General features: G+C 47.7%; 2 pseudogenes; one reads left to right on the top strand and one right to left on the bottom strand.

Moving 5' to 3' along the window:
• The window catches only part of LOC148120837 (golgin subfamily A member 5 pseudogene), a 107,073-nt pseudogene extending 104,106 nt beyond the window's left edge, over positions 1 to 2,967 (top strand).
• Positions 2,968 to 3,607: 640 nt separating this feature from the next.
• LOC148120836 (nuclear inhibitor of protein phosphatase 1 pseudogene) lies at positions 3,608 to 4,587 on the bottom strand (annotated as a pseudogene).
• Positions 4,588 to 12,691: the final 8,104 nt, after the last annotated feature.

Raw genomic sequence — 12,691 nt, 5'->3', positions numbered from 1 at the left:
TCTCAGTATCAGCAGATGTTGCATACGACCTGGTATACCTTGCTACAATAGCAGACTCTAATCAAAATACGCAGTCTCTCCTGCCAGCACTGCCCACACAGAATATGCCTATGGGTCCTGCAGAAATGATTTGATTATTGGTTCTTTTGATGATCAATTTCTTGAGTTCTTTGTATATTTTGGAGATCAGACCTCTGTCTGATGTGGGGTTAGTGAAGATCTTTTCCCATTCTGTAGGCTGTCATTTTGTCTTGTTGACCATGTCCTTTGCTTTACAGAAGCTTTTCAGTTTCAGGAGGTCCCATTTATTAATTGTTTGTCTCAGTGTCTGTGCTACTGGGGTTATATTTAGGAAGTGGTCTCCTGTGCCAATGTGTTTAAGTGTACTTTCCACTTTCTCTTCTATCAGGTTTAGTGTGGCTGGCTTTATGTTGAGGTCTTTGATCCTTTTGGACTTGAGTTTTGTGCATAGTGAGAGATATTAGTCTATTTTCATTTTTCTACATGTTGATCCAGTTATGCGTGCACCATTTATTAAATATGCTTTCTTATTTCCATTTGATATTTTTTGCTTCTTTGTCAAAAACCAGACGTTCAAAGGTGTATGGGTTAATATCTGGGTCTTCGATTCTGTTCCATTCATCCTCCTGTCTATTTTTCTGCCAAATACCAGGCTGTTTTCCATATTGTAGCTCTGTAGTAGTGCCTCTAAAATTTTAAACACAAAGAATTAGATACTTTACTTTTGTGGAATGTCTTTCGCCCATTCCCCCCCCCCGGGCTGTATTTCAGAAGTTTATTTTCCACAGCAAATAGCAGGAACACATGCATGACAATTCATTAAAATCCAAATAAAAGAAAACTACACATAGTGCTGATGGAAGGAATGGCACTCGTTTTGTGGAATGTCTTAAATGATGTTTGAGACTGGCTTGACATGGAAAATGAACTATGGTGCAAAGGTATTTCACAGTATGTAGGGGATAATGTTCTCTGATTCTATAAAAAATATGGAAAATGCGTCTTTTGATAACCTCACAGAGTAGTAACCAAATGCTGGAAAAGAGATTGGCTGATAATGAATGCAACTATGAACCAGTGCTTTAAAAATGTGTCCCTGAGTCGGGGATGAGGCCCATGCCTTTAATTTCAGAGTGTGGAGGATGGCACATCATCTTAATATACATAGAGAATTTCGGGACAGCCAGGGCTTTGAAGAGAGCTCATGCATCAACATAAATAGGTAAATAATAAAAAACCAAAAGCCTGTCCCAATCTGCATAGCCATCCTTCTTGCTGAGGAAATGCATGGGGACTCTAATCACGGAAGACACTCTCCCTAGAGAAGTTAGTGAAGAAAATAATGATGGATGCAGTGTTGCTGCTCAGCTGTGTGTACTATTGCTGTTAAATCTGTGATTGTATGTGACAACCCAGGAAGGACTTCCCACATGTCCCAAATCACAGAGGCAAGGCACGGGATATGCATAAAATAAATGGAGACAGCTCATAGCAGCGTATAGTGAATACGGCAGATTTCCAAAAAGGTTCAAGACCCATAGGACCCATAGGAAAGGGCAGTGCTCAGGCTGTCGTGCTAGCATGTCCTCTTACTTCCTTGGTCTTCAGTATCTAAGTCACAATTCTGAGAACCACAACCCCAGTAATCAAAACATCTAAAACATAAAGCCTGGAAATACTATTCTGGAAAAAACATATAAATTATTAAAAAGTCATTTTTTGATGTTTTGAAATGATCACTTACTTTAGAATCATAAAAATGGCAGAACATTTTCCTGGCATCCAAATTTTGGTAAATAGATTTCTAGATATACCAATGAAGGAAAGCACCGAGCACAGAATAGCACCTACTGATGGGAACAGATCACAGGAATTGTCTAATCTCCGCCTGGAGTTGCTCAGGAATGAAGTCCAGCGTTTAAACCAGGAAATGGCCTCACTACTTCATTGATCCAAAGAAACTCAAGAAGAATTAAATAAGGCAAGGGCAAGAGTTGAAAAATGGAATGTTGACTATTCAAAGAGTGATGGAATAACTCGGGAACTATGAGCCCAAGTGGATGACCTTATTGTAGCAGTGGCTGCAAAGGATTCCCAGCTGGCTGTGCTCAAAGTGCAACCGCGGAAGGCTGGCAGGTGCTGAGATCCCGCAGGGTAGCACTGGAAGCCTTGCAAAGTGAAAAGTCACCAATAATGCAGGATCACAATGAAGGCGGTAGCCTACAGAACCACGCTCTACAAACTCTTCAGGAGAGGCTGCATGAAGCCGATGCCACTCTGAAGAAAGCCGGAGAGCTACAAACAGACGCAGAGTGAATTCACTGAATGCCTTAGTAAAATGGAAGCGGAACGTCAGAATTTGGCAGAAGCAGTTACTCTGGCGGAAAGAAAGGACTCTGAGGAGAAGAAGAAGGTTGATGGGCTCCAGCAGCAAGTCAAGCTGCACAGGTCTAGCGTGGCGTCTTCTAAGCAGGAATTAATTAACTGCAAGCAGAAAGCTATGTGAATACTGCAGTCTAAAGAAAAATTGATAACCGGTTTAAAGGAAGGCTCCAGTTTTGAAGGCCTGGATAGCAGTACTGCTGGCAGCATGGAGCTAGAAGAACTTTGATGTGAGAAGGAGATGCAAAAGAAGACCCAGAAGCGGATGGGCCAGATATATCAGCTGAGATCTGAGTTGCAGGATATGGAGGCTCAGCAGGTTAGTGAAGCACAGTCAACAAGAGAACAGTTACAAGATCTGCAAGACCAGATAGCTAGGCAGAACGTCTCTAAACAAGAGCTGGAGACAGAGCTGGACTGGATGAAACAGGAATTCCATTACGTGGAAGATCTGCATAGAACAAGGAACATCCTGCAAAGCAGAATTAAGATCGAGAGGAAGAAATTCAAAAACTAAGGAACCAGCTTACCATTAATTTACAATGTAATAAAGGTTACAGGTAAAAAGCTACACTTGGAGCAGAAAAGGCCCTATTACACAGATGTACAAATCTATGCAAAGATCATACAATGGTTCCTTCCTTGTCTCCTGTTAGCCAGGTCTAGCCTGGAGCTCTGAATAACCAGACCGCTCTACTGGGTGGGGGAGGGGGTATGTGGGAATGGGGGGAGCCTCCAAACCAACAGCTGGGCAATGTCCTCCTGATATGAACCTGACCCTTGCAAAGTAGAGTCTTTTCCTGTTCAACGTGAGCCACCCTGACTGGTCATAGTCTTAAACGGCCTCATGGCACACACAAAAGTTGATGCCACAAGAGGGCAGCACAGGACTCTATAGCTCTGGATTCCCCCTGAGTGTGTGTGTGACTTCACATGAAAAAGGCCCTAGGCTATGGAGGCAGAGGGAAAGCACCAGGGCAGTCTGCTTAGGGCCTGGAGAGCCTTTCTCCACCCTTAGGGGTTCTGACTCAGGTCTCTAACTGGTATTTTAGCCCACCCCTAGTCTCAATATTACATGTTAGGGGCCCAGGAAACTTTCTGAAAGACGATACCGCACACAGAGAAAGTTTCCGCCCTAGATCATTAGCCCCTTTGCCAGCTTCCACCCATCCCACCCATCCCACACGCTCCATAGTCAAAATTATCAAATCAATAAGGAAGCTGTGGGTTTCTTCTTCTTAGGTTCATTGACAGCTTCAGGGTTATAGACTGCAAGGTTTGGTGTGGAGGTTATGGTCACTGCCGATGGCACAACAGGAGTCAAGTCCACATCAGGGGCAAGGTTCGGGTATGGCATGGGCAAGTCCCCGCTGAGTGCTGTCCCATGGATGCCAAGCTGTTGGGAGCCCTGTATAATCCTCCACTGAAGGCAAAGTTCTGTATGCGCCTGCTTCCTGTCTCCTCCAGGCCCAGAAAGCCAGAGCCCTCCATCCGTTTCTTCTTGACTAGAACCACTGCAGTCTGCACCATGTTCTGGAAGCCCCCCGACAGAGGAATCCACATCCTCTGAGTTGATAATTTCATCGTCCTCACTAAAAGTCACCTGTGAGTTCTTCCTCCTCCTCTTTGGTCTCTGAATGTCCGGATTTCCCTCCTCAATAGTGAGAATTGAAATCCGTTTGCTCTGGGCAGTGTTGAACTCTGTCAGATTATCAATCTCGGTCTCCTCTTCTGGAAGTCCCTGCAAGCCCTTGAGTTCATCATCCAATCCACCCATCTTCTCGTCTCCCTTAACAGCTGATGGCCATGTCTGAGGCTTCTCTCGCAGAGTGTATGCCTTGTGGATGCACCAAATGAGACCGTGGAACCGATGGGAATCTCTTGAGGCTAGTGAGATTTCACCCAAATGTGACCCAAGAAAGTCCCTCGAGTGCTGTTGAGATCTACCAAGAAAACTCTCTGCAGGTGCCGCGTGAACTCCAGAGCAAGACTGGTGATCGATGGTGAAGTCAAACAAATCAGGGTTTCTCCCAAATAAGTAATACTTCTTCTCATCGATAATCAGTTTCTCCATTAGCCTGTCTCCTTTCACTACATCCAGATGCAAGCCAGGTGGGGGCTTGACTGCCAAGTCGGGCCATCGAACAGCGGGAGGCCAGAGCCTGAGTTTGCTGCTGCATCCATCTTTCACCTCCCTCTCCCATTTGGCGCCCAAAGCACACCCACCCGGAAACTGAGAGGCCAAGAGGGAAGAGGCAGCCTCCCAGCAGCCTGTGCGTGCACACGCACACACGCACGCACAAAGCAATAAGTATATAAAAATGTAGATTCCAAAAATAAAAATGTATAAGAAATATAAAGTTGTAAGCCTAGGAGAATGAGAGCAGGCTGTCAGCAGCTCTCTAAGCAGTTTAAGGATTAACTATTAACAGTGGATTACTGTGCTTTACATCCCATAGCTCTATATACAAGGCCGAAGCATCTCTCTGCAAACGAAGAGCCTAACACCCCCCACCCCCCATCCATCCTTAATTAACAAGGGATTTGAGCTGAGTTAACTTCTAGGAGATAGATATATGACCTCTGGGTTGCCCCTTATCCCTGCTACGTGAAACTGGCAGCATCAAAGGGGAGAGCACAGGGCTTCAGTAAACACCACCTGGAAGTACCAAGGAAGACAATAGAGTCAGTACACACACTAGTTTAACTGAAAAGTGAAGATTGTAAAGTAAGGCAATCTGTATCGGAGTTTTACCTTGAGATTGTAAGAATTCCTTTGTTCAGACCTAATGCTTGACACCCCTACTATAAGAAGGTAGATTCAGAACAGCCTTTGGCATAGCCTTACAAAATCCATCTCTGGTGTGGTCTCAGCTGGCTGATAAACTTTTTGTGCCCCATGGAGATTTTTATTTTAATTCTTTATTTTTTTCCTGGAATAAAATCTGCTTCTGTTTTTTTAGACTTGGTGATCTGCCCCATGTTCACACACCTGTGTGGACCCAACATTCGCAATCAGAGATTTGCCACTGTGTCAGAGCGCTGAAGATCACACACAGGTTACTGCGAGGAGCTGACATCCTTGCTATGTGGCATCTTCTGAGTAGGGAGAAGATAAGAGGTCACAAATTCTTCAACGTTTGAGTTCATTGGTGATCACTAACTGAGTTCAATCAGTACTAATGATCTTGCTCTAAACTGCAAAGAGAAACTCTTCAAACTGATATCAGAAGGGGACCTATTTAGGTGGAAGGAACTGATCAGTGGTAGAAGGAAAACATACCAGGCGTCCCTGTAAGCAAGAGAAAGGAAAACAGAAAATAACCACGAGGGCTGAGCAATGTCCTGGTCCTGGGGTGTGTGTGATCTTCACCATATCCTTCCTGCAGCCCCTCCTGTACTTAGTAACCCTTCCTGCAGGCTCTCGGGAAAAGAAAAGGCCACCGTGTGGTCTAGTCTGACAAAATGCTCACGTGAGTTCTTGCTGTATCACCTGAGTGGCTCTTTCTCCATTCCTCCAAAATCAGGCTGTCTTGAAAATCCAACTTTAAGGTTAAAAGAAGCAAAATTCATATAAAAAGACTTGTTTAACTGTAGACTTCTCTCCATTGAGGTTGGCCAAGATATTCAGCATAATGAAAACCTGCTTTAATTCTTATTTTCCTCTTTCCTTTTTCTCCTTCCTTTCTTCCTCTTTCATTCCCTCCCTCCCTCCCTTCCTGTGTTGTGTTGTTCTGTGACTGAGTCCTCTACAGCACTGAACTCTCCCTTGCCTATGACTTTTAAGACCTTCATGAAGTAAAGTGCTAACCCACCACTCTCTTTCCATATGGAACTTTATTGTAGACAGTAGAAAGTGTTAATGTACAGTGTTACATTATGTTCACTGGAAAAACTCATCAAGAGATCAGTTTGTTTTGGGTAAATCTACATGTATTGGCAACATAATTGCGGAAACTCCAAGAAATGATTAGCAATCCAGGAGTTGTAAACCTAACCTTAAATGTTTTTTAAAAACTTAAAAAGCTGACAATGTGCAGTTCTGGGAAATGAGTCCAGCAGGTGCACCTGTGGACCTGTGCACAAGTTTGGGTTTGCTGAATCAAGTAAGGTTCAAGGCGTCAGGCACCATCTCCTACTGAGGACTGAGCAGCTCAGGAGCATGGCAGTGATGGAAAACACTAGAAGACAGCAGGATGCATGGGGCATCGCTTCAGTGAGTCCAGGAGTGAGGCAGATGAGACCAAACCACATAGCTCTGTGGTATAATATGATTGTATGCCTGAAGTTGGTGGTGGAGAGAGACCTACGTCCGGGTCCTGAGGACCCCTCCCTCCCTCTCCAGCCTCTTACTGCTCTCTCAGTCTCTTCTCTCTGGACCTCAGCAGTAGCTGACTCTGCCCTCCTCTGCTCTCCTCAGCCCCTCACCTCTGCTGTAGTTGTCTCTGCTCTCCTCTGCCCTGCACCTCACCTCTGCAGTAACCTGTCTTTGCTCTCCTCTGCCCTGCCCCTCAGCTCTTACACACTGGGTCAAGGTCCCCAAATGCAGGCAAAGATGGGGAGCAAGGAGAAGGAGGAAGGCAGAGGGGAGAAGAGGAAGGGAGGAAATGTTTTCTTCTGTGCACAGATTTCTTTTAGCAAAGCAGCTGCTACACTTTCTGTGTCTGCGCTGATACCTTAAAGACAGCAATCTTTTTTTCTTTTATTGATTCTTCGTGGATTTCTCGTCACGATCTGATCCCACTTATCTCTTCATTCCATTGCATCCTCCCTCTGCTGTTGCAGCTTCCGCCCGAACCAAACCAAATGTAAAGCATAATCCGACCTGTTAGGAAAAAATTCTAAGATTTTTGTGTTCCACCTGCACACAAAAATCCAATTAAAATAGATTAAACCAATTTAAAACATCCATGTTTTATTTAGTGCAGCGCTCTCGGGTGACCAAGAGCATGGCAGGGGAGATAGAAAAGCGAGGAGCACATGCAAACCTGGGACCACGTGGTCCTCCTCTGGGAGCCCACTTAAATACCCTGTGGGAATGGTCCTGACCCTCCACCCCAGGAGGGGTCAGGACCTGGCATGCTAGGATTTGGAGTCCAGACCAATTCAACTCACAGGCCAGGGGGCTGGGATGGATGCCAGGGACTGGGGTTATGCTCCCAACTTAACACAAACTAATGAACAAAATTAGAGAGAGAGAGAGAAAGAGAGAGAGAGAGAGAGAAAGAGGGAGAGACTCTTGTAATGGAAGCTGTAGCGTGGCCCGTTGGGTCCCACAGTTTACCCATTACTCCATTCATCTTTACATACATTCAAGAGTTCATTGCCATGAGTCATTGGTCTGGCTCAAGGTCTCTGGCTTGTGCTACCCCAATGTAAAGAACTGTAAGAACGCTGGGGCTCCTCTTGGATATCCTGTCACTGTCCTGTGTCATGGAGATCCTGCCGTCTTGATCTGTAGGTTCATTCCTTCACATGCTCCAACACTTCCTAGATGAGGGGTATGTGAGGAATCTAGTAACAGAATATAGAAACAAAGGGTCCAGGAATATAGAAATATAAAGTTGGAAGCCCAAACACATTTTGGAAGGAATAAAAAAAAATAAAGACGGCAGCCACTGTTAACCTTTACCAAACACTTCCTTTTTTAAGGGCAGACATCCTGGCAGCTACTGTGGACAGAGGGAAACTTTTACCAATTGTCTCCTGCCTCCCAGCTTCCCTGCTAGGCAGGTATTGCGGACAAAGGTTAGCTTCTACCTGTTGCCTCTATGGGACCCTCTGCTTGTGTTCCCTTAATTTTTAACAGTCCCCTATGCGACTCTACTCTCTGCCTTGCATTCTTTCAGGGACAGCGAAAAGCAGATGTGACAGCCATAGGCTTTCGCAACCATCCCAAGCTAACATTCTAACGTCCTATAACCAAAAGTTGTAAAACTTAATAGGTAATGCGACTTTAAGCCTGACCTCAAGGCTGTAAAAGCTCTTTGACCCACACCTGGTGCTTGATTTTACCATGAGAGAGGCCCAAACCAGCTCCCGTTGCCCCAGTTCCAGAAGCCTGATCTCTGGCTGTGGTCACAGCTGTAGCTGACAAGCTTTCTGTGCCCCATGATGATTTTTTTTTTCTTTTTCTGAAGCTTGCGTGTGGTTTAATAGAATTTAGTGGTTGGTCCCACCACCAGTGTGTGATCCCAGACCCAACAGATGTTGGGCTGGGTCAACTCATATCCCTGGATCTGAGCGTAGGTTGTAGCTGGATGGGCCAGCCTGCCAGCTTCCCAGTATAGTCTCTAGTGCCTTGGCAAGCTCACTCAGCCTGCAGCAGGGGTGGAACCAGCTCACCTATTCCCAGGTCCTCAGACCCCGGTCACCCACACTCATACCACCAGGAACAGCTATACTGTTTCTCCCAGGACAGAAGCAGGCTCCAGTATCCTGGTTGCTGTGGGGGCATATGAGGTGGGGGCAGAGTCAGCTCTCTTGCTCTCATGCCTTCAGGGCCAACTAGCCTGGACCCCGCCCCCACAACAGGGTTGGCTCTAGTGTGCTGCCCAGGCAGGCTGCAGGGCCCAGTCTCCTGTGTGCTGCAGCTGGTGAGGGGCAGGGCTAGCTCTCACTCTTGTGACCCTGGCTCCAGCTCTGTCACCTGCCACAGGTGGTAACAGGCAAGTGGGAAGGAGGGGAGGCATCTTTCTCCCACCCACGCCACCACATGGCAGACAAGGAATGGTGGGGTAGGCTGTTCTGCTCTCAAGCCTCCAGGGTCAGCTCAGCTGTGTCCCTGACCACAGGTCAGCTCTAGTGTCCTGCCCAGCAGAGGTGTACCGCTGTAGTGAGGGGTGGGGCCAGCTTTCCTGAATGGGGGACTACCATGAGGGGACCAGCTCTCCTGCTTCACTATCCAGATAGGGGCAGGGACTTCTATCCCAGTGTGGGACTGGCTCAGCACAGCCTGGTTCCATGACCCCCTGTGCTAACTTGGGCCATGGACACCATCACAGATTCCAGCTGCAGTAGAACCCCAGAACCAGACATGGCCCTCTGAAGTCCAAATCCGCAAAGTCCCTGCAAAAATCAACAAGGAGATCGAGTCCCATGTGTAAAAGCAAAGAACCTTTATTTTAAGCAAGTCTGCAAACTCGGTCTCTCCGCATGTCCAACATATTGGAATAAATGGAGAGCCCCGAGCTCAGTTAGAGTTGGGTTTTTATAGTAGTAAAGGTGGGGGTGTGGGGTTTCTGAGGTTCAGGATCCCCGATTGGCTGACATTTGTCTAGGGGTGTCCTGGTGAGTGTATGTTGGCAGGTTGGCCTATCTACAGTGGTTGGAATGTTAGGCATTTCCTTTGGATGGTCTGTTTGTGGGTGGTGCTGGGGTAATATCAGTTGGTGGTTCTTCCTGTAGCCAGGTATACTACCTCAGGGTAAACTACTGAGACTCAGGCCTCCATTTAAATTTATTAATGGCCTAGTCCTACTCTGGCAGGTGATAATGGTTGGAAGTAAAGAACTTCCTTTGGGTGACCTGCCCATACTTATCTTATCATGGCTGGCTCCCACAGCCCTTGGCAGAGTCTAGGGTACAGATTTCACCATGGCCTCAGTGGCAGCCTAGGCCACCTACCTGGGTCAGTGTGGCTCTGGTGGTAGCATGACTTTCAGGTACCAACGTGGTCTCAGGTTGCTGATAAGACCATGTCACCATGCCTCTGGGAGACAGCACAGGCCACTCAGATCAGCATGGCCCTGGCAACAGCATGGTCCTCAGACACTCTCATGGTCACAGGTTGTAGTTCAGACCCTGGGCATCTGTGTAGTCTCTGGTGGCAACATGGGCCACAGACATCAATGCAGACCCCAGCTCTGATAGGCCACAGCCGTCAATACAGACCCCAGCTCTGATAGGCCACAGACTCAGAAACAGTCGTTGGCTGCATCCTGGCACAGATTTCACCATGATCCCAAGTGGCAGGGCAGACCATGTGTATCAGCATTGTTAGGATTATGCCTGCCTTTCCAGTTACCTGGCAGGATGAACCCAGACAGTACCCTGTCCATTTAAGAGACAAATTCCACCCACTCCCAACTCTTCCCTTTTTGCCTTCACCCAAAGGAAGTTCTTTACTTCCATCCATTATCACCTGCCAGAGTAGGATAGGCCTTTAATAAATTTAAATGGAGGCCTGAGTCTCAGTGGTTTACCCTGAAGCGATACCCGGATGCAGGAAGAACCACCAACTGATATTACCCCAGCACCACCCAAAAGAGGTCTGGGCCCTCTTTCCTCTCTCCCTTCTGTTCTTCTGAAGAGGCAGCTCTCTGTCTCTCCCCTGCCCCTTCTCCTCCTTTCCTTTTTTTCTTCTCTCTCTCTCTCTCTCTCTCTCTCTCTCTCTCTCTCTCTCTCTCTCTCTCTCCCCCTCCGGTCCTTCCTTCCTTCCCTCCCCTCTACACCCCCCTTTACACCCAATCTCTGTCCCTATGGCATTATCTGTGTCCTGTCTGCAGTCTCCCATCCTCAGGGGGACCTGCCAGTGTCCCCTGCACTATAAATTTTTCAAGCATGACTCCCATGGCAACAAGGCCCTGGGACACCAACATAGCCCCAGGTGTCAGCTTAGACCCCTGGTATGACCTTTAATGGTGTCAGGATTTGCGGATATTCCCACAGACCCGGGCTATGGCAGGGCCATGGACCCAGACAGAGGCCCTAGTCTGGATGATATCATGGCCCCAGGTCAAAGAACCGACCACTCAAATAGGCTTGGCCGGGTAGCAAAAACAGCACACAGGCACCAGCAAGGTCACAGGTTGTAGCCTAGACTCTGGACAGCTGTGTGGCCTTTGGTGGCATCATGGGCCCATGACATTAACACAGACACTGGCTGTGGTAGGACCACGAACCCAGACATGGTCTCCATCAGGGCGTTCTGTGTTCTACAGTTTGCTGCCGTCCTAATCTGAAGTCCGCCACGCCCCGAACTTTGGAGTTGAATTTCTTTTTGCTGACTTTGGACCTGAACCTGGGCTCCAGGAGGAGAAGCTAGGAGGAAGGAGGAGAGAGAAGAGTAGAGGGAAGGAGAGAAGGAGGAGAAGGCTTCACTGGAGAGTCTGCAGGCGCAGGGACCACAGGCACTGGAATCCCTTTTACCAGCTGCCTCCTCTAGATGCTGCTCCTGCCTGGGCTGCCAGTTTTTACTCCCTCTTCCCTTCTTCCCAGTGCCCCCCTAAAGCACATGATCACTGACTTGCCCCGCCCTCGTGCTGTAGGACTTCCCTAGGAAGGGGGAGGGTGCATTTGTGTCACAGGGCTCTGACTTGGTGTGGAGGAGGAGGGTGACTCACTGGACTGATTTCACTAACTAGTTCCTTTTAGCTACTTCCTCCCCCACCTCCTGACACCCTCCCCCCCCCCCCCCGCCCCGCACAGAGGGGGTTTCCGTCTCTGCCCACTCTTTCCTCTCACTTTGAATATGGTTTCTTCTTCATTGCTTCCTGCCAGCCTGAGAAACCCCCAGCATCCTGTTGCTTCTTAAATTAAAGATTAAAGAAAAGATTCTTAAGTCTGTGAAACGGTTTCCTCAGATCTGGCCTGGTGATGACAGGAGATGAAGCTCAGTCCACATGGATGATCCCTGGTTCTGGACCACTAGGGTGGAGGGACAGTGGGATTCTGGACTGCACAGCTTCTAACAGGCAATAGAGTCAGGAATGGGGTTTGGGCTGTGCTCCCCAGACAAAGCAATTCACAGCAGAGGCCTGGTCGTCGTCTACCCCTCCCCCCACCTTCGCGCGAGCTGAAGATTTCCAGGGCCCCTGTCTAAGGTTGCTGTTTCTTAGGGAAAAGCAAATGAGAGAGGGTGACAGTGGGCAGAGCATGAGCAATGCACGTCATGAAAATGTACAGGACCCTGAATATTTTGCACAGTTCATATGCGCTCAAAACCAGAATCAGTTTCCGGGGGTCAGTTTTCCATGCACTAACTTTGGGAAGTTTTATTATACCAAAGTGGCAGGAGGGGTGATCACTTTAGAGTAGTCCTGGGAATCCCAAAATCTCATCTTCCCAGAGGGCTCTAGGATCCCAGGGAAAGAGGAGGGGTCTCAACCATTTGCATTTCTGGTGGAGCAGTGTATTGAAAGTCTTTAACCCTGGGCTGAAATGGCTTCCGGGGTATTAACAGGGACACTTGCTCTTTTGAACAAAGGGACAGGCCTGATGCTCTGGGAAATCCAGGTGCGGTTGGCTGTGTATGAAAAGGTTGGTTTTCTCAGCTGTGAGCCTGTGT

This window comes from Myodes glareolus, chromosome 9 (assembly GCF_982192425.1).
Source record: "Myodes glareolus chromosome 9, mMyoGla1.1, whole genome shotgun sequence".
NCBI lineage: Eukaryota > Metazoa > Chordata > Mammalia > Rodentia > Cricetidae > Myodes > Myodes glareolus.
Note: the sequence above shows the minus strand (reverse complement) of the source record. Positions and strands in the feature narration are given on the sequence as shown.